Source organism: Dermacentor andersoni, chromosome 6, assembly GCF_023375885.2.
Source record: "Dermacentor andersoni chromosome 6, qqDerAnde1_hic_scaffold, whole genome shotgun sequence".
NCBI classification, from domain to species: Eukaryota; Metazoa; Arthropoda; class Arachnida; order Ixodida; family Ixodidae; genus Dermacentor; species Dermacentor andersoni.
The window spans coordinates 42,923,495-42,945,035 of NC_092819.1; the positions used below are offsets into that span (position 1 = coordinate 42,923,495).

Below are 21,541 nucleotides of genomic sequence, written 5' to 3' on the forward strand. Positions count from 1 at the left end.
CCGGCGCCTCGGCGCGCTATAGCGCGCGCCAATCTCGCCACTTTCGGCGCGCGGTCCCGCGCTCCAACAGCCTGCAGTGTTCGTTATATATAATATAGAGTGTACACCGACTGGCTCCTTGGATGACGCCGATGCCTTAGTCGCGCAGCTTGCTCTTTTCTTTCTTTCTTTATTTTCCTTCCTCTCGCTCTCTTCAACTGTCTTGGCATCTTTCCTCGGCGCTGTCACTCAACATCCTCGCTTCGTTTATTGTTAGTTTTCTACCTCCGTTCTTTCCTTTTCCCGGCTGAAGACTTTTGTCTTCTAATCCATGGCCGTCTTGACGTTACGCCCTCGCCAGCTCCGGCGTTTATATCGAGCGCCGTTCTTCGCGCTTATACATCACACGCGAAGTCGACAGGATCTTCATATTCCTTTTGTTTTACATTTGTTTGTTTATTTCTCTGACAGCTCTACTTGCGCCGCCGATCTCGGGTTACGAATTCATTCATTTCCCTTTACATCGGGTGCGGCATCAGACTGCGCGGCCGCCGATATAGCCTACCCACGCCATTTGACTTCGAAGCAGTTAGCCGCCTTTACATGAATGCGACAAGTGGCGCATCGCAACTCATTTCTACGATCCACGTATATACGGCGGTAGTGCATTATAGGAAAGCAAATCGCAATAGTGCACCAGGCGAGGATAGATCGAGAAGGATAAGTCGACCCATCCGGTGTATGTAAGCGCTAGCGCATCGAATCGAGGAAGAAAGACAAAGCGACGCGTCACCGAAACGAAACGGTGTCCGGCGAGCGAAACGCTACCGCTGGAAACCAATGTCGGCTGGTTTCGAACGACGTGACATACGCCACATTTAAATTCTGCCACATAGTATTACCGTGATGCGCTAGGGAATGCGATATACGCTATTGTCACATTCATGCGGCTATTGAGAGGAACACCGGGAGTGAAATGAAATATAAATCCCGTGGAAAAAAGTATACGTGGGCCTGTGTTCACAGAGAAGTTCTTAACGCTTGAACGAATTCGTAAGATTAGGTGCCAGGCAATAAAGATGCTGGACATATCATTAGCGGAGTCGGCAGGCCAATAGCAAAAGGCCCTTTCGAAGGAAAATATTTTGTGGATTCGGCCCCTCCATGCCAAAAGTAGTCGTAGTAGTATAAACTTTATTTTGTTCGAGATGGAGTTTAAAGAGGAGGGGAGTGGGAGGGCCCGTCCTCTTCTTCATCAGGCGGCTAGTGCTTTTTCTGGTCCTTGTCAGGGGACATGCCCACATGACGTGGTGAAGATCGGCTCTACCTGCGAATAATTTACAACCCGCTCTGTATAACCGGGATAGAGGTGACTGTATATTTCTATTTTTCTCACAGGGTTAACCACCGTGGTAGGGTAGTCGTTGCAGGCTTACGAGCAGACGAAAAGTGTGCAGCTGTCACGGCAGCAATTGCATATCCGCGTTATGTATAGAAACTTTCAACGGCGCCAGCGGGTGTTTGCGTAGAAGTGCATATAGCATTCCGTCGTCACGTGCTTCTCTTTCCGCGGCCTTCAACGCGCGCGACATGCTTTTATGACGATAATGGCGTGCGCCCATTATTTGTGCAAGTGCTTGATGCCTGTTCTCATTATACTCTCCTTTTCGTTTTCAACTATTTATAAGCGATCTGCACCCGCGGCAGTAGTGAGGGCCGATGGCATTGTGCTGTTGCGCTCAAGGTCGCGAATTCGATGCCCACCGGAGCGGCGGCATTTATATCGGGGGCGCAATGTAAAACCGCTCGTATACATAGATTTATATGCACATTAAAGAAATCCAGGTGGTCAGTAACTTCTCCGGTGTCTTTGACTACGGCGTGTCTCATAATCAGATCGTATTTTCGGCCCGTAAAACCCCAGAATTCAATTTAGCTTAGTGGTATGTATACCTATGTCACATTTACCACTATAACGCACGTTGACAGGCTCGTCGGCTCGGATTGTGGGCAAGCTTGGCCCACAAGCCCACGAGGTTGGCTATACAAGGTTACTAACGTATAGGGCCAGCGCCGTCTCGCGTCTATATACGGGTCACCAACATTTCCTATCTCCTCGTTCTGCTCGACTTCGCGCGATTACATGAAAGTAACAACAAGCCTGTCTTTCAACGTTACGACAGATGCCAGATTTGATGTCCGCAGATATAAGTTACTCGGCTCGATGGCACGATGCGAGCGCCACGCACAAAAGCGAGCGCTTATTGTACGTGCAGAACCTCCCGCGCATGTTATGGTACCCACTAACAAGAGGTGATCAGCAAGGGAAAGCCCAAATGAGTTCAAACCTAACGAATGGTCTCGTCGCAACTAATAACGAGAAAGCAGGAAGACGAACTTGAGCCGTATATACTGCATGGCGTGAGTATTGCTCCCTTGCTTCTCACTCTTATACTTTATGAAATGTAAGATATAGGAAGTTTTGCCACAGAGAAGGCCAGCTATATGTACCGAAATCAATAAGTATGAGAAGCAGCAAAAGCAATAAAATATACTTAAAATATCAAAACACTGTCGATAGTTTATAAATAGCTCGCTGCTACTGTCCTTTTATCGATCCGTTCATCAGCATATCATCCTTCACGGATCTGAAAGGTCACACAGATGCGGGCAATCTGCGCTCCGGCTTTTTGATGCGATCAGAATGAGCAAACGCTGGCAGTAGGTCTTACAGGCTAATCTGCCACAATAACACTTTGTTATCAGCCGTGCCAGTCGCGCTGTGCGTTCTCATCGGAATCTCAAGTTCACTCTATTTTTCTCCCTAGAACTTAACACACAACAAGAGCTATACGGTACACCAGCTGCTCAAGAAAAACTACACATATATATATATATATATATATATATATATATATATATATATAATACGGGCACGAAACCGCGTAGCTTGCTCTAAATATAGGCCCGAGGACTCGCATTCTTTCAGACAGCGAGCCACGCACGTCATGCAACTCTTGCATCAGAAATGGACCGCAATCACAGAGAAAGAGCGCGCGCCTCGAGGGATGCAAGAGTCCGCTGCGTCCTGTCGACCGCAAAACCGTGCCAAGCTGTTCGGGGCGCGTTTAAAGGCTGGCGTCCGTCAGTGCGTGGTCGCGCGGCGATCGCAGCGCCTGGTTCGGGCGTATACAGCGACGCTGACAACGGCCGCGAGGAGCGGCACCTTGATTGGACGTGTCCATCACGCGCTGACCCAGAAGGCTCGACGAAAAGACAGCTGCCCGTTCTGCCGCGGACCGCAACGGGTCAGCCGCCGCGTCGCCTCGCGACGTCTCATTCTTGTAGGCCCGAAGGGCAAAACGAAACTTTTTTAAAGAAAGAAGAAAGAAGAAACAGTGCAGAAACTCTTCACTGGGGAATTGTCACGTAGTGCTTAGCATTCTTTGTAATCATTACTTACGAATCCTATATACTGTACCCCTGAAACCAAGAATGACGTATTTTAAGAGATAAGCGACTGCGAAGGATGCCACGCACAGTATGACGACCGCACCAGTAAACTCAAATTTACTACACATTGTTGTGTTTGGTAAATGAAAGAAACGTTGCTATAGTGCTGCGTTGTTTTTCTCGTATGCTTAATTTGCATTGACACGCTCGCCTTCGTTCCGGGGGGTCCTCTTGAGAAGCTTCTTCCTGTTGTAGCGGACACAATTTTCTGGTTGCTTGCGTTATCCGCGCATTCCTTGCCTGCGCGAGCTCTCGCCTGCGTTCTATAAGAGGAAGCTTTAGCTCGGGCCCAACAGCGATGCTGCGTATTCAAATACATGTAAAATGCAGAAACGTTTTCATGAGATAACTTCTGAGCCCATTTTCATGAAATTTGTCGCATTTGAGAGAGAAAGCTAAATTATAGTTACTGTTGGGAAGGGAATTTCGATTTAAAGCCTCAATTGTTCAAAAGGAATTTCCAAAGATTGGTAAGTTTGAAAAAATAGAAGCCCGACGTTTACAATTTCGTAGATCCGCACCAAGAACCGATACCCCCAGTTCTGTGAACTGCATCCGTTAGAGCATCCAAAACGGACCAATTCGATTTATCAATCTGCTGATGTGAATTTGTTCCACTGTTTACAAAGGTATTGCAAAAGTCCTACTCACATATTAGTGGTCTATTTGAGAGCCATGTGTAATACATCAATTTTGTCCGCTTTAGATGTACTATTATATGCAATGTGCAGAATTGTGATATCGTTTTGTTTGCCGAATTACATAATCGTTAACTTGGTGGTATTGTTTTCTGAAAATTTGCAATTTCAAGAATTTCTGTTAAAAAATTGGCGGCGTAAATGAAAAGCTTGCTACTAACAGTTACTAGAACCTAAGTTTTTCCTTTACATGCAACAAACCTCATCAAATTTGGTGCAGTGGTTGCCGAGAAAAACGATTTCTCCTTTCCCATGTATTTAGATAGAAGCCCCCGAACTAAAGCTTGCTCTTACTCGCCAAGCATCTCAACGTGCTCGCTTGCCCGCGAGAAATTCGTACGCGTAGGCTGCTTGTCGATGCATGCATCCATGGCGTAATGCTTTCAATAGCAATCTTTTGTACTTAGACGTCGTGTGTTCGAATCCTGCTGTCGAACCATTTTAATCTGTTTAGTCTATTTTAGTCTATTTAATTACTTATAAAACATTACTTTGTTTAAAATGATGAGTTTACAAAGCCACGAAGCCGTTTGAAGCCAGAAGGACGAAGTTTAGGCAAATACATCAATTAACCATCAGTTCCATACTGGCGGACAAAATATCGCATCGGAGGCTCGTGCGCCCACATGTATAGGTGGGCGGTAAGCTTACGGAAGTTTGTGTATTCAGAGAAATTCAAGCCGAGATGGCGGCACAGGCATTTTTTTTTTTTTTTTCTGGATACGAAATGGGGGGACGAACGGAACGGAGCAGAAAATGACCCCGGCTACCAAGCCAATGGATGCTACGCATTAAGAGAGAGCGAGAGAAGAAAACAACAGCGAAGAAACTGTGAGCTGTGCGCGTCAATATCGCAACAGCTTTTGAACCCGGAGCCACCTCGCTCGGAAAAGCATGAAACGATATTTTGTGCTATGTGCTGTTCCGTGCACTGAGCGTTGCCACACGCCCAATCTTGGAGGGGCACCATGAATGTGTATAGGAATCCCCGTTGACGGGCTATACAGTGACTGCGTATGCGTTTATTAATATTTTCCTCTGCAGTCATCGCGCGCTACTGTAGACTTTTCCGCCAAAAGCTTTCTGAGCGTTACCATAATGCCCGTGAACAGTCAATAGACCACGTGAGCACCCACATTACTTTAAATATTGCGGTATAGCACGCGCGTCCCATTGCCCCCAGGAGTTCCAAAGAGCGAATTGATACGGTCTAGGGATAGTCTGCGGACTTTTGCCAGGGCACTGTTGTTTCATGTGCACTTGTATCTCTGGCTGTACACATATAATGTACCGTGCATGCATGAAATTCGGCAATAAAGCGTTTTTCTTTCTCCCCTTGCAGTCCACCGGTTTCTGAGCGGATTGGCACAAAACATGCAAGCATTGGTCAACAAGAAGTGGGTGATCATAAGGTCGACGGGGTGTCTAGAACTTACAAGACCGTCTGCGGACTTTTCGTGGAGATTCTGTCATTTCTAGCGCGTAATGCGCAACACGGCAAAGAAAATGTATTCTCACGCCCCGATACGTATGCAGCAGAAAGGTGCGTAATTTGCGCATGTTGTTTACATTCAAGAAAATAATGAACACGAGGCAGCGCAGTTAAGAGGGCCTTCTTCTTGGAAAATGCTACGAGCGACTGCAGCTTCAATGAGATGACTTATCAGGAACGTGCGGCAACGCGCATGCCTTACCGTACAATCAATGATGTGCGGCCTGAGCGGTCGGTGCGCTTACGTAGACATAGCAGCGGTAGCAGCGTGCTGTGCACATAGTGTGTGGGACCAACTTTTTTCTGACAAAATAAAGAAAAATGCAACCACCAATGACAGTGACTCCGAGGTGCAGTTTGTGCGAGTGCGAGATTAATTCAGATCGTTCTCCCCGCAGCCCTGTCATCGCATCACCGCCCACTTTATTGCTTCCAGGGAAAGATCGAGAACTTTGTCTCTATCCTCTCGCATGGCGCCGCCGAACAAAGAGAATCTTATTGCGCGTGAAATGCAGATAGGCGACGAAACGCACGAGAAACTCGTCTGCGTGTAGGAGGGCGAATTAAGTGCGGATCTGGACTGTTCGAAATGAAATGGGCTCGACGTATGAGCTCTGTTTACACAGGACTTCACCGATAGCTGCTATATATCTGAATAAATAACTATACGTCATCAGTATTGTGCTGAAGGCGCAGGCGCATAGTGTGTGCGTGTGCGTGCGCGCGTACGTGCGTGCGTGGAGGAGGGGGGGGAGGGGTTTGGGTTACGCCGACACAATACGCAGGAACGGGCACCTAAGAGCTGCGCTCTAAAACTAAGCAAATGAATTTGTGGCTGCCATGAATACAGCAAGCAGCACTCATCGAAAGATATACTCAAAGCCAGCCTACAGGCTCAGCCTTAAGTGGATGGTTTGCTAACTATATTTAAAAGAAGTGTTGCATAATTTGATATGACCCCCACGAATTTCGTGATGGTGGCTCAGAAACAACATTGATAGTTACCTGACCCGTTGTACAATGTACTTGCTCCTGTCGTAATCCCTACTGGTGAGATGCATGATTATGATTATTTGTCGTTCTTCGCGTGAGGCCGTTGTGTCTTCTCTTGTCTGTGAGTAAACAAAGGAAAGTGCTAATCACCCGACGAATACATAATAAGTTTGCGTAAACTGTCATATATAAAAGTTGCAGCGCGCAGGCGCATTGCCACAATGTCTGCTTTCTGTAATTCTTCCATATTTTAAATGCTAATTATAGGAGACAATAACGTACCAGGTGTCGACTGCGGTACGTACACTTCTTTTGGACATCGCGCCCTTCTCGCAGGTCAACTTTTTAGCCTCCTTATCCTGCGACGCAACTAAATAAGTCCAGGGTCCCACAACACAATTCTCTTCTTCACCTTGTACATTTAAGTTCAATTTAAGCCTTGCAGGTGATTATTCCCAGTGCAAAATTGCTGTTCGAATTTCGGACAACAAGGCTAGCATTGTTTTCACTTCTTTGTCCGATTTCCAAGTCATTCATTGAGTTCATGACATCTCGTGATTTTCATCATGCAGACGACATGTCTGTTCTCGATCATTCACCTTCTTCCTCTGACGAGTTTAGCCACCTCCGCAACAACTGCGATGTGGATACACTTCTCTACAATTTTGAATCTCTTAATACATGCATTCAGCGCTTTGTTTCCCTGAAAACACCAAAATAAGAATGTTGCACCAACACGGATGAATCAAGAAATATTGCAGCTGTCTTGCCGTAAAGGAAGATTAAGACGCCCAAAGGATCTACGAACCCTGAACACCTCACCAGATTTGTTGTAGTGAAAGAGGAGCTTAGTCTCACATCGAACGGAGCTAAATATTTTTACATTGAAGTGAAACTTCCTAATTTTCCAAAAGAAAACCTACGTAAATTATGGCAGTCTTTCTCACCTGCTATGTCTTTTTGATGTTCCTTCAACTGCAATAGATAATGAAGATGTCAATGAGCGAGTACAATTGCCCAATGATTTTAACGCATATTTCCTATCCGTATTCGCTACTGACAACGCAACGATACCCTTGTTGGACACTCTTTCTTTTTTCTCAATTCCTGACGTCTTAATCCCAGCAGGTGTACTGAAGTTTGTCCTAAAATGAGACACCAAAAAATGTTGTGGCCCCAATATTATTCCTAACTCATTTTTAGTGCAACATTCATCATGGCCACCTAAATATCGATCAATCATTTTTTTTTTCAATAATCTGGGCCGAGTGGTGTTAATTGTACCCTCTTCTTGGTAGCTAGAGAAAATTCTGGCTTTCTATAGATGTGGTGACATGCATACAATAAGTAACTATTCACTAATTTCATTAACTTCCCACTATGATAAAAATGCTTGGACACATTGTCTCCAAACATATAATTAATTCAGAGAGTTTTCCAACCTACTGAATTGTGTTCAGCATGGCTTACGGCGCGGATTGAGTACCGTAACTCAACTGACGGAACTCTCACACGACATTTCTTTACAGCCAGCTTTGGGCAATCAGATCAACTCAATTTTCACAGATTTCTGCTAAAGCGTTTGACACAGCGTTTCATTAAAAACTTGTGTTCAAACTCTAGGCAGTTTTTATTAACGAAAAATTAATCGAGTACATAGCCAACTCCTTTCTAACCACTCCCAACTTGTCAGTTTTAATTCTGCACACTCTACCAAGATGCGATTTACATCCGCTGTCCACTAGGGTTCAGCATTAGGTCGTTTGTTATTTCTGATCCAAGCATAAACGACTTAAGAAATAATTTACCTGCTAAGATCCGGTTCTCGGCTTACGATTGTGTCCTTTGCGACGTAATCGAAACCACGGAGGACCACCTACCGAAAGAATGTATTCGCCCTGTTTTGCACCTGGTGAAACACATTAGAAATGAATATTAACTTCCCTAAAACCCCAATTTTAATGTCACTTAAGAATAGCACCGCACCATCGTATTATGATCGTTCCCATAATTCAACTTTTTACAGGCTATATCAGTATAAATGTCCATGTGTCATCGTCACAAGCACGTGAAATTAATGTCACCATGTTCACACGGTTCTAAACACAAAAAAATTGAATAATAAAAGTAGGATATGTGAAGCGTAACTTTATCTGCTCCAAAAGAAACTACGCCTCTATTATACCACAAATCGCGAATCCGGCCCGTACTAGAATGTGCCTTAGTATTTTGGATGCCATGTCATGTGTGAAATATGAAAGAACTTGAAGCAATAGAAAAAGAAAAAGAAGAAAAGAGAAGCGGCTCAGCGCTTCATATCCGCTGCAGGTACGACAGATACTTCTCGTCCTTTGCTCTTCCCTCATTAAACTTATCGCCGCCCTCTGTCCATCCTGAAATCGTTTCACTGAAATTTAAGTGCAATTTCATTAACTCGTCACGTCGACTTTAAGATAACAAATACTTATGTCTGGCTTCACAGACTTCGACAAGCAGTTATCACGAACCTAGCCTGAAACCATTTTACGCTCGCCACTAACACAGTTAAATACAGTTTCTTTCTTCTTTTTCTTTTTTTTCACGTCATACTGATCCTTGGAATTCCTTCCTTGGAAATATCCGTTCCTTCCCATCAAATGCATATTTCGGCGCACCAGCTGGCAATGCAGCCTTAACATTTTCTATATTTTGTATTACTTCTAATTGCGGTTGCTAGAAAACATCCTTACTGTTTTGAAACTTGTACTTTAGACTTGTGCTCGCTCCTGCAATAGCCCTTACTGAGCTGCAGTACGTTCAAGTAAATTAAATAAGTAAGTGACCACCACCGCCGCCACCACCATCGTCGTCGTCGTCGTCGTGGTCGTCGTCGTCGTCGTCGTCGTCGTCGTCGTCATCATCATCATCATCATCATCATCATCATCATCATCATCATAATATATTTACGTCCAACGAAGGATGACCGCCTCTACCATTGATCTCTAGAGACTGACACCGTTCTCTGCCTATAAGTTTACCAATTTCGTCACGCCGTCTATAGATCTGTGCCGTCCTCGACTGCGCTTATTCCGTTCCCTCGTCGCGCTTAGCGAGTGCAACTATACCTCTGGTTATAATAGCTCTCCGCCTTTCTGTGCGTCCTTCTTCTCTCTCCGAGCGTGCTCGCGTGACGAGACTGTCCCGTTTTGATGAGCAGCTGCACGCGATCGAGATATACAAATGTCGAGGTCTCAAAGCGACCGACGGGAAGATGCGTCTCTGCATGGCGGGGCCCGTGCAGTTCCCGTCTCCAGTGCTACAAGCCGCCGCGCGCCGAGGTCACGCCGGGTGGACTCGGTCACGCCGCTACCTGGCCCCGCATTATTATGTGCCGTTTTAGGGTCGCTTATAGGCGGAACGGCGCCCGACCGCGAGAGCTGCCGCGCCCGGGAGAATATCGCGAGGCCGAAGGCTTCGGACGGCTCGTTCGATCCGCCCGTTGCCGGTCACGTTCCAGATATCAAGGTCGCCCCCGTCTGTACACACAACACTCAAGCTCACGACGATTGTCGGCCGGGGCAAGCGGGGCCACGAATCGGTGGGCCTCCGAAAATTTCGTGCCGTGCTCGCACTCACCTGTATACCTCTCCTGCGGCCGACTGAGGCCTCCGTGCCGTGGTGCGGAGCAACGCGAGGGATGGTAGCACCGGAAGCCGGCCTACACACTAAACAATTTCTCACCCTTAAGGGTGTAAAAAAGGGTGTTCAACAGATTTACACCCTGCTTCACACCCTTCCAGCACCCTATTTGGGCGGGAGCACCCTACGAGCAGGCGGCAAAGGGTGCATTTACCGGAAGGGTGTAAACGAGGGTGCCAGAAGGGTGCTATAACTAATGGGTGCTGAAGTGCTTCTAAGGGTGTACAGTAGGAAACAAAATTTTGTGGACCAGGTGATCAGGAAACGAAGCGGATAGCTTTTAGAGGTCGCCCGGCTAGCCACCGCGGCCTCACCAGGAGCCTTGCCAACGTAGCGATCGGCTGAGTGGCGGCAGCGTCTGGCCGAGGTGAAGGTCCAGAAGGCATGGTGCGCAAGCTCATTATACCGTCGGCTGTGTACGGCACTTGGGGAGCTGAAAGAGCAGCATTTTGGACTTTCACCACTTGTGCGGCTTCCAGCCAGCGGTTAATAAGGCTATCGGCTTCGTTTGCGGAATACGTGGCCCACAAACTTTTGTCTTCGACTGTACATGTTGTGTAGTATATTTGTTAATGTACACAGGATACAAAGAAAGATTTAAACTAACAGGGCCACGGGAACACAATAAGGCTCTTGTGCAGGACAAATATTTATTTTTCTTGCAAAATACGAGTTTGTTTTGTCATTTCTTACCTTCAAAAATGCATTGTAATCATACATGCATATTGTTCATGCAAATTTATAGCAGCGGCAAATACAAGTGATAAATGTTATTGCAGTGAATGGTGTAACTTCTGTTTCCAGACAGATTTCAGATTCACAAAATGTAAGAAAGCCGACATCTCAGTTATAGCTGCACGCGTTATTATTGAGGTTTCACAAATGAGTCGCAAGAACAGTGTTCACTCGAGAACTAGTATAGGGTGCAAGTTATTAACAAAGTTGATACAAGTGCGATTTACAACTAAAGTTAGATAAAGCAGTTAAGTGTTGCAGTTTGCTGTTATAGTTTTTCACAAGAAATTCCTGTTACTTGTTTAGAACATAGAACCGCGTGTGCTTACAACACTTCGACCATTGTGTTCACGCATGTAGAACGGCTCTATTTCAAATTCCGAAAATGAAGTTAGAACACTGTACTCTTCTGTGGCACTAACAACATACACATGAAAGTGCTCGTCAAAAGAGACAGTCTCGAGCAATTTAGCCAGGACCAATAGCAACTTGTTTACATAAAATAGTTGACCCACAAGCAAAAATTCTGGCAGACCATCTTCTGGAACACTTTTGACAAGGCAGCATCCTGCACTGTATGTCCTGCCATCAACAGCCACAGATTTGACAACCGTTGAATTTGTGGACACAAGATTATTCGCAGTTATGAAATCTCTAATACAACAAGGTAGGTGCTCGTATACCATGCACCTCACGCCTGTATTACGGGGAATTGTTTCGTCATCACCTGCAGTGAATAAAAAACTCTGCAAAAACTAGTGCCCCATGGCAAGACTGTGAGAAAGATTCTTCCAGTTGCGTATTTTTCGAGCAATATCTTTAAAATATTGGTGCTTTGCCTCAAAACGCATTGCCCATAGCAGCCTCAATGATCCGAATTTCTCTATGTGCGAAGGGTAGTATATGAGGTAATGCATTTTACATGGAAGTGATACTGATGGAAACAATGCTTTGAAGTCAAGACAAAAGAAATGAATCTTTCTTTGAAAATAGGCAATATGTGCAACTGGAATTTTATGACTCATTACAATGTCAACAATTTCTCGGAGAGGTAGCTAAAGCTGCCAAACTGCATTGTCTGAAGAGACGCTATCCCCAACAAAGAAGGTTAGGTTTCGAAATAGGCAAAATACTTCTGTTTCCGACCCCTTCAAAACAGCTTTTCCTAGAAGATATGGCTTAGAAATGGGCTCTGGTTTGCTGCCAATATCATGAGGATCATAAATCCATTCTGACTTGTTTTTGTTCAAATCACCACGCGAAAAGAATCGTTGTTCAATTAATGAAGAGATTATATGCCGCAGTGCAAATGGTATGACTCCTTCAAGCAGGTCATGCATTATATAGGGTGGAAGGTGTAGCATCGATTCAAAGACGGGGCACAAAAGAGCACATGGCTCCTTGACCCCATACAATGACAGAGTCGGCAGCCCTGCACTCAACATACTCAAGTGGTGTTTGTGCACTTTCGGCGAGGGAAGCACAAAATCGCCTTCTAAATGCTCGTAGTCAGTTTCGTTCCGCAGAGCCATGCAGTGCCTATAAATTCTTCCTTGGCTGAATGTGCATTTGAAGCCTCCAATTCTATGGCTAGACAAATTGTCACCAGTGAAAATGAAAACAGATCCCTTTACCAGGTTTCCGTTCACAGTTATGCCGTTATTTGCTAGCTTGCCTGCGCCGTTTGGGCCTTAAAACAGCGACAACACAGACCGAGCACAACGCCCCAACCCGTGCGCGCCATTCCAGAACATGAACACAGTAAAAAAAAAAAAAAAAAGGAGAGCAAACAGAACACACACTTTCCGACAGAGCAGTGACAACTAATGGCAGGTCTTCTGCTTTTAGAGTTAGACTATTACCAATAATTTACATTACGTGTTTTCGAATAATTATATTACTTAGTGATTATGAGTTTCGTTTTGCTTTTGATTGCTACACTGCAGCGATTGTTATCTTTGCATGCACTGCAGTAGGTGCTGAACATGGTCAGGTTTCATGCCATTGCTGGCAACAAGGGTGAAGCTTCAGGCTCTCATTCTTTTAGTAAGAAAGCAAAGGCCAAACGCAAACCGCACCAAAAAGTGTCTATAAATTTTTCAATATCCAAATTGTTGCGCCATCTACGGGCAGTTTTTTGCACTGTATTTAATAAGACAATAGGCAAAAATTAGCGTGGCTGTGCGCTGTTTTTGCTACTAGTCGGCGCAAAATATCTGTTTTTAAATAGTTTGAACTTTATTTAGACTATGGCATTTCTCATTTCTGCGGCATGCTGTAATGACAAATTTTGCAACTGTCTCTTGTTCTGCCATGGTTACATTGTGCGGTTTGCCGCGTAATTCTCACTGCTCTCACTGCTGCGTTGGTTCCATGTATGACTGCCTGTTGTTTGCAAGTGCCAGGGTACTGTGTATGTAAATTTGCTTGCGATGCCACGCTGCCTAGTTAGTGTGCCCCACGTTGGTGCGGCAAGGACATATATCCTTGCGGATGGCAACTTCAACGCTCTCAAAGAAGCAATTTGCGCGTGCCCGGTTCTCGTCGGCAAAGTCGACCTGACGTCGAGCTCGTTTCAGGCAAGTGCACGTGTTCCCTTGTTTGATTCTAACTGCACCTGCCTGGTAGCGTTATGCGGAAGTACTGACAATTATGATGAGGGAGGCTCTTCGCGACATGTTTGAATCCGAATAGTGTTTACATCGCTAAAAGAAGTGTATCGCGTAGCAATAAACTGAAAGTATAATACTCGTTCGCGCTACATAATTCTCGCAATTCTCGCAATTAAGCAATTTATAATCGATAGTCAAACAATACCCAATCGATACCTAATCGATAATCGATCAATAATTCGTAAATTTCAGAAAAAGTGTTTGGTAGTACCCCGGTAAGCATGGCAATGCATCGTATAGGCCAATCGATAGCCACTCAATACCCAATTGATACCTAATCGATTGTGAGCTAGGTTCCCATCAGCTACACTGTCTCTTTAGCATTGCGCTTCCAGTGCAAGGTGCAAACTATGCTATTTTTTTTTCTTGCAGCACTTTGCAGCGAGCAGTATGGTGGCCAGTGGCAGCGAAGATCATGAAAATGGCCTTGGAATTTCCTTCGATCTGTAAGTGTGTTTGAGTGTCACATTAGAATTTTAGATATTCTCACAGGGTCGCATAATATTGGTTTCGCCCGTAATCATGTTTTAAAGAGAGATTTATTGATTGGGAACGCAGAGAAGTCGGCCTAATACATGTCTATAGCCTAGCACTCTGCATTTGGGAGGAGGAAGAACAAAGATTGTTAAGAAAACCAAAGCACCTTATAGAAAGATGGTTGAACACCAAGCTTTCTCCCATCTGAATTAAAGTCCAAAGCCAACGACCACGTAACGAAACCAAGAAATGCTGAGCCACCCGATGCAATGCATATGTGATTTGATTGCTTGTTTACGATTGTAGTCACTGGCGTTTGGCTGTGTTCACCTGGTTGTGAACCTTGGGATCAGCGCTGCCATGACGTCTAGGTTCTGTTTCAATGCGTATGCTCGATTGGATCAGAACGGCGGCGCCACTGTCAGTAACACATATAGCTCACTGGTATCTTCGCGGTTCCCACGTTTATATTGTCCGCAGTGGCAAAGAAAATTGCTGCACCTGAAATTCTGCACATGATACGCGCTGCAGGTCTGGCAGTATATTTTATGAATTCGCATCATGCTGAACTTTGTTGCAGGTGTGACTATCACAGAGATTCTGTTCGGACTTAACTCCTCTTTCCTCATAATAACTACGACGGGCTTTCTTGGAGTGAGAATGTTTATTAATGTAGAAGTACCATAAGTATTCCAAAACACAACACGCTTTGTATATCCTTGGCTTGTATTGTTGCAGTTAGAGTCGAGGCGCAGTTGATTGTAACTTTCCCAAACAAAAGCACGAGAAATCATTGCTGTCCTTATACTCATATCAGTGCCTCCTAATGCCATTGCTGTACTAGGTCTGGAACCTTAACAGTAAAATTAGTGCTGGGCTTGGTTGGCACTGATATCATGCTATTTAGAATAATCTTATGCAATAGAAGAGCTAACATTAATTTTTTTCACCCGCCGTGGTTGCTCAGTGGCTATGGTGTTGGGCTGCTGAGCACGAGGTCGCGGGACCGAATCCCGGCCACGGCGGCCGCATTTCGATGGGGGCGAAATGCGAAAACACCCGTGTACTTAGATTTAGGTGCACGTTAAAGAACCTCAGGTGGTCGAAATTTCCGGAGTCCTCCACTACGGCGTGCCTCATAATGAGAAAGTGGTTTTGGCACGTAAAACCCTATAATTTAATTAATTTTTTTCTCTGTTTACCTGTAGCTGACGTAGGGCACTGATATTTTTGTTACTGTAGCAACGTGTTGAAAACTGAGCTCTGAATGGCAGCTTTCTTGTAGGCCTGTGTAGAAATGTGTAGAAATGTGTAGAAATGTGACTGCCAGGTTTTCTGGATTTCTTGCAATTCTTTGGGAGAATAAGTAAAACAAAACGTTAATAATTGAAATTCGTGTACTTCTAAAAGCCACATTATTAATAAAATTACCATTATCCCTCAAATAGTAAAGGAAATTCGCTGGCTAATTTGAGCTGGAAGCACGGACTGTTCTGCACAAATTCGAAGATGTACGCTGCAAAAACCTGCCGATTCGGAAATTTTGTGTAGTCAGACAGGCTTTGAATTTATGTTTCACTGCATTAGATTTCATTTATAAATTCCTTTAATCTGCAGACCTTGGAACTACAAAAATTTATTTGTTCTCCTCAAAGGCATTTGCAAAATTATAGCTTCTCAGTCTGTTATGGTCAAAGCCATAATCCCGCTCAATGCGGACAACAACAATCTTAATATTGCGAATATTTTCAGGTTCCCAACTCGTAATTTCTATTCAAGGGTGACCTCACTTTTGCTTGAGAAATACCCGTAGCTGAAGGACGTAGTAGGAAGTGGAGCTGTAAGTAAATTGTTATATTACTGGGGACCGCCAGCTGTGGGGACTTTAGGCAGTGTGATTCTGGGCACATCCATTATCGTACAAATCCTTGAGCATGCAAATTGATTGAGGCTGGCACAGATAGCAATATTCCCATACACTGCAAATGTAATTACTGCAGACAGAAGCTTCACCAGACGTGCATTTTAATATTAATGGAAAATGCCAAGGGAAATTTGTGAAGCTTTCATTACCTACACGAGGGGAGAGACTTGTGTCAGCACGCCTTCGATCACGATCGTAAAGAAACTGCTCTACCTGAAATCTTAAGTTCTTTTCTCTCAGAAATTGTGTCTGACCTTTTTGTTTTTTGGGGTGTCTTTAATCTTTCCGTTCTTTCTTGACAGAACTTATTGCACATGCTAATAAAACCACTTTGAATTGGTAGTAGTCAGCATGTTTCTTATTTGTGTTGTTTGCGCTGCTTTGCCTTTTCCTTGTTTCTTTATTGCGTACTAAAAATTTCATTTGACCGTTTCCTTTACTATAAGCGACCTCTGAATTTGAGCACAATATTATTTTACTGTTCATGCAACTCTCAGGACTCCTGGAAGGTAGCCTTGCGCTACAGATTCAAGAATCAGCGAAGGGTTCTTCCGGGCGATGGTCGCGTGGGCGAGAACCGTGCGAAGTTTGGGTCACGCAGGAAGGGCAGTGAAGAAACAGCCATGGTGGAGCTCCAACGGCACAAAGTGCAAAATATGGTGAGGGACATTCCGTAGTCAAATACAATATTTTGATTTGTTTATCCAGGATGATGTGTAGCAAGCTAATGGCAAGCGTAAGATTTTCATTTGCTAATGGTTTCAAATGTTTCAATTTTTTTTCACTGAATAGAAGCGCTCCGAATTTAATCCTGTCTATTTAGTACTCTGTTGTTTTGAGGTGGCATTAAAGTATTTTGGATGCCTGATTGAATTTATGCTGGCGAAATATTTATCGAATTAATTTAGCTAGGCAAAACTAAAAACCATGGGACAGAAAGACCAATGACAACATAATGCAAGGGACAGTTCGAACGCCTTTGGGGTACTAACAAAGTTGTTTGGTGCTCAACCGCAGTCCTTTGTGGGTTTGTTCCCTGTCTAGCAGGTGGGAACAAGGCCATATGTTAATCCATACAATTAGCTATTTAGTTGTGTGCTGGTGTAAATGTATCACATGAAAACGATAGTGAATGGGGCCATGAGCTTTTGACGATACCTCTTGAACAATACTGCAATGTTTCCTTGCATAGCGCAGGTGTATTTATGCCGCAATCACCTGCATTGGTGTTGCTTCCCTCAGGATGTTGCTATCTCTACAATAGCCGGAGAAGACGAAACAAGTTTTGAAATGCCCACGGAGTGGCTCAGCTGTGAATCTCACAAAGGCTCTCCTGACGAGGATCAAATCAATGAAACGATGGCCTTCACATGTCGCCAAAGAATTTCTGACATCGCAACAAATAGTGTTCATGAGGCGAAGAGGAAGTACCCATACATGTTCAGCTTTGAGCGGGTAAGTAAACTCTTGCTACTATGTATGAAATAGCATTTACATTAAGTTAGCCTGCATGGTTGAGGAGGCAGCTATATATAAAAAAAGCTAGAGCTTCTGTAACTGGTTGAAAAACTAATTTTAATGCACACACATGTTCTATTGTACTCCAAAAAAGACTCAACTACTGCTCTCTAAATATTTCTCTGACGAAAAAGTTAGAGCTCCAATACATTTGGGCAGAAGACTCATTAGCTATGCCACCAAGGCTATCCTTGTGCCACAGACGCATGGCCATCAAAGGTACACCACAAGGCAATGAAAGTCGTTCAACGCTTCTATCAACCCACTGACATTTGTAATGACGACTGACTGAACTACATTGTGTGTGTACATAGTGCTTATGCGTGTGCAGTGCTTATGTGTGAAAAATACTAGAGAACTGTGTTGAAGACATAACCTATGAACTTAGCGAAAGCAAGACTTTCCCTTTTTTTTTACTTTTTGTAAGTGAAAAGGGGCAGCGGTCACCAAGACATAGTGACAACTCCTCGATTCATTTCTATTTCAATAGAAGGAGATTAAACAATGACCACCATAAATTGTTTTTTTTCTGTGTAACTAGAAATTTTCAGTTTCAAGTAGAGCTTCAGAAAGAAGTTGCCATTTCTATTTTGTTTCTTTCTATTATTTCGGAAAGACCACACATACATATCGTTCTTGAGCGGTCTTGCGTTGTCCTTTCCACCATTGCCGCTTCCACCTTCCTGGTTTAGGTCTCTTTGTTGTCATGCTCACCGGTGTTCTTGAACGTCGTGCAGTTGCACGCTTGGAAGTGCTCCCGTGTATCTGTTCAGGTTTCCTTGCGTGGCTTGTATATACCACGATTCTAGGTAGAACCTCCTCGTGTGGTTAGCTTTAGTGCCAATGGCACTCATGTTTCTCACGAAATGTATACATATGTTAAGCATTTGTTGGTTATTCTCTTGTGTATTCGCTACCTAGCAACATATAGCACATCAATAAACATGGTAGATAACTACCACATATGGACAGTGGCTGTACTATTGTGTAGGCTGCTCGCCCCAATTTTGGGAGCCAATAATATCAATACAATCTTAAGAATGGTATTTCAAACAAAGTAGTAAGGGAATATGTAAAGCAAGTACTCTAAAAGCATAAAGGTGTTCCCCAGGGAGCTGCCACCTACTCTACTCTGAATGCATGGTTTGTTGCGTCTTCAGACTTTATGCGCTTAACGTTACTGGCGTTTCGAATGTGAATGGACTGAAGAGACTGTTTAATTACAAGGGTGGGGATGACCAGGGCCCGAGCAAGCTTAACATTACTGGAATTTTGAATGCCAATGGGCTAAAGGGAGACTTCAGTTACAAGCGTAGTGAAGAGTAGGGCCCGAGCAGTCGCGAAGTATTAGCAGCAAAGAACCTGGAATATGTCTTGCAACTTGGTACCAGAGAGAGAGGTTTTTTTTAAGGAAGGCGGAGAGGTCGGCTTGAGCGTTAGTTTGCACTGGCCTGCTACTCTACACTGGGGAAGGGGGGAGAGGATAAGATAAGGAGGTGCATATACCTGTATACATTTCCATCACGTTGAGGTCATACTAGAGTCGTGCGTCGAGTCCAATGGCTTGAAGAAAAGCTATAGTCACCCCAGTGACCACAGCTGTGCTGTTGGTGTCAGGTCAAGGGCCTAATACTATCTTTTAAGATATTGGTCTTTTAGTCACTCGTTGAATAGTAGGAATGAGGCTCTGCCGTTCTCGCACATACGCTGGGCATGAGCAAAATATGTGCTCAAGTGTTTCTGGCGGTTGGCAGTGATCACAGTTGGGACCAGTGTCACTACAGCTGATTACATGCGTATAGCGCCTCGCGAGTGGAAAACCAAGACGAATGCGGTACATATTTTCTTACAAATGATGCATTAGACATTACTATCCATTATCACCCAGTAAGATATTGGTCTTTTAGTCACTCGTTGAATAGTAAGAATGAGGCTCTGCCGTTCTCGCACATACGCTGGGCACGAGCAAAATATGTGCCCAAGTGTTTCTGGCGGTTGGCAGTGATCACAGTTGGGACCAGTGTCACTGCAGCTGATTATATGCGTATAGCGCCTCGTGAGTGGAAAACCAAGACGAATGCTGTACATATTTTTTTTACAAATGATGCGTTAGACATTACTATCCATCATCACCCTGTATTATTGGCCTACGAACGCTGAATAATTTATAATTGAATGTATTCTTAATGTTTCTGTTTAGATTTCATCTTAATAATGTCTGTGATGTGTAGTTGGTGTTTAGGTCACGTGAGACAGGGAAGAAGCTGCAATATAACTGCTGATACATCATTTGGGGTCTATAGCTCTTAAAACACATTTGATTGTTGTAGTGAATTGAAACTATATCAGCGATTATATGGTCGTTTTTTTTTTTCATGTCTCGCGTGACGTAGTCAACTGCACCTCATAACCATCGTTGTATTGATGAAATTGAAATATAAGAAAATAAATCCAAATAATAAATATTTGGCGGTTGTAGGCGAATACCCTATGGCCAACCGTTTATTATGTCTACCACATCATTTAAAAGAAGCAAGCACGCGACTAAAGTCTCTATAGTCCTTTAAAAATGGAACTGAAAATGCCACTTTCAAATATGGGCCAATCCCCTCCTTCCTGAATTGCAAGTGCGGCGCATACCTTCATCTATATGCCAGATAGTTTCCAGTGTTGTCACCTGAAGTATTACCCACGCAATTTTTGCTTCTGCCTTGTAATGCACTCACTTTTTCGTGAAAGTGGAATCTTAAAATGGCATGCACAAAACAGCTGGCTAGAGAAGTGCGCTGTTTTAGTTTTCATCAATGTTTAAATTAGGTGGGAATTAGCCTCAGCAAATTCTGTACAACATATTTATTATAAAATAAAGCTGCCATTTCTAGAAGTGGGGGCAATTCTGGGCGTGGTCCCAAAATTTGCGTCGGGCATAAGCCAAAATTGCCTGCATAAATGTCAGACTAGCCATTTGTATTGTTAACATTGTTTGTATTGCGTTGAAATGATGTATGACTTGTAGAAAGCTTCATAAAGGTTGACTAAGTATGAAGAGGTGACAATGTACTATTCATGGTCTATTGGTGATGATGCAATATTTTTTCTTGCCGCTACAGGACCAGATCATTCCTGCAAACCCTTGGATCGTATTTTCTGGAGCAGACGTTGTAGAGGCTGACCTTCTCCATTTCAAGGTGGACCGCGAGAAGTTTTTTGCGGTGAAAAATGAGGAGGAGGGGCTGGCGGCTGTCTTGTCTGCTTACTGGCTCTTCAATATCCAGTACGACCGCAAGCTGTTCAACACTCTTGTCGTGTTGGAGTGCCTTTTCCTTGGGCTCACATTGAGTGCCCCTCGAGTAGTGGCTACAAAGTTCTTGAACAAGGTCACCAAAAGTGAGCCATGTTGAATGTGCTGTTGGCCGTCTTGGCCGTAACAATACTGAAGTGGTAAACTTTTGATAACAAAGTGGTAACTTTTGATAACAAAAAAAATTAAGTCTAGCCTACTTCCGCAGTTGAGCCAGTGGAGGCAAATCAAGTAACCGAAGCATTTCGGAAACAGAGTCAATGCGATAATACCGGGAAATAATGAAGCTTGCAGATTTTTTCTGTATCTTCTTAATGCGATTTATTAATCCTGATTGAAACGGATCCCAATTGACACTGGCATACTATAACGTCGGTCTAATGTAAAGTTAAATATGCAAGTAGTTTGACGGGTATGGCTGCTAGCATTAATTTTCGGCGAAGGAAGCATAACTTTTTTTTGCAGCTGCACAAATTCTGTTTACGTGTGATTTCCAACTTAAGTCTTTCGAAATTGTTAAACCTAGGTATTTTATCGTTTCGGCTTCAGTTAGAATCGTT

At 44.0% G+C, this 21,541-nt stretch overlaps 1 long non-coding RNA gene across 1 annotated transcript; it reads left to right on the forward strand.

Annotated features, from left to right (window-relative positions):
• The first annotated feature begins 14,131 nt into the window (after positions 1-14,131).
• Positions 14,132-17,609, forward strand: LOC140218737 (uncharacterized). Its single transcript, XR_011894910.1, has 3 exons — positions 14,132-14,207; positions 16,660-16,821; positions 17,405-17,609. It is a non-coding gene; the product is annotated as an uncharacterized lncRNA (long non-coding RNA).
• Positions 17,610-21,541: the final 3,932 nt, after the last annotated feature.